Consider the following 968-nt stretch of genomic DNA (forward strand, 5'->3'; position numbering starts at 1 on the left):
ATCTCTATTTATAATATCTCCAATGTAAACTACCCCTAAATCCATAAGAGAATGGATAAAAATCATTTATATATTCATACAACAAAATATTAACAGCAAGAATAATGAGCAAAATTAAGCCACCATACAATGATACACATGAGCCTCACAAACATAATCTTGAGTTAAATAAACCAGTCATGAAAAGGACATCCTGTGTGATTAGGTTTAGTTACAGTATAAAATAAGATAAAAATCAATTTATGATGTCAGAAATTCAAATAGTAGTTACCTACGAAGAGCCAGAAAGAAGGTATGAGGTGAGTTTCTAGAGTGCTGATGTTATTATATATCTCAAGCTAGAGGCTGATTATTTACATGGATGTATTCAGTTTGTAAAACTTCACTGAGCAACACACTAATGATATGCATGCTTTTCTGCACATAATATGCTGCAAAAACCAGAAAACAAACAAACAAACAAAACTAAAGGAGAGGTGCCCCTACAGATTACTTATTAATTAGAAATGGGGAAAAATGAGATTTACAATGGTGCTATCTGGAAAACACCACCCTGGTCAAGTGATCCAGCCTAGCGTTATTAGGACATTCACAGGACAACATGTTATTATATGCCTCCTGATAAGAGGTATAAAACATAAAGAAACACAAGCTGGAATCAAGATTGCTGGGAGAAATATCAATAACCTCAGATATGCAGATGACACCACCCTTACGGCAGAAAGTGAAGAGGAACTCAAAAGCCTCTTGATGAAAGTGAAAGTGGAGAGTGAAAAAGTTGGCTTAAAGCTCAACATTCAGAAAACGAAGATCATGGCATCCAGTCCCACCACTTCATGGGAAATAGATGGGGAAACAGCGCAAACAGTGTCAGACTTTATTTTTCTGGGCTCCAAAATCACTACAGATGGTGACTGCAGTCATGAAATTAAAAGACACTTACTCCTTGGAAGGAAAGTTATGACATG

The sequence above is a fragment of the Bison bison genome, unplaced genomic scaffold (genome assembly GCF_000754665.1).
Source record: "Bison bison bison isolate TAMUID 2011002044 unplaced genomic scaffold, Bison_UMD1.0 scf7180017864235, whole genome shotgun sequence".
In the NCBI taxonomy this organism is placed as follows: Eukaryota; Metazoa; Chordata; class Mammalia; order Artiodactyla; family Bovidae; genus Bison; species Bison bison.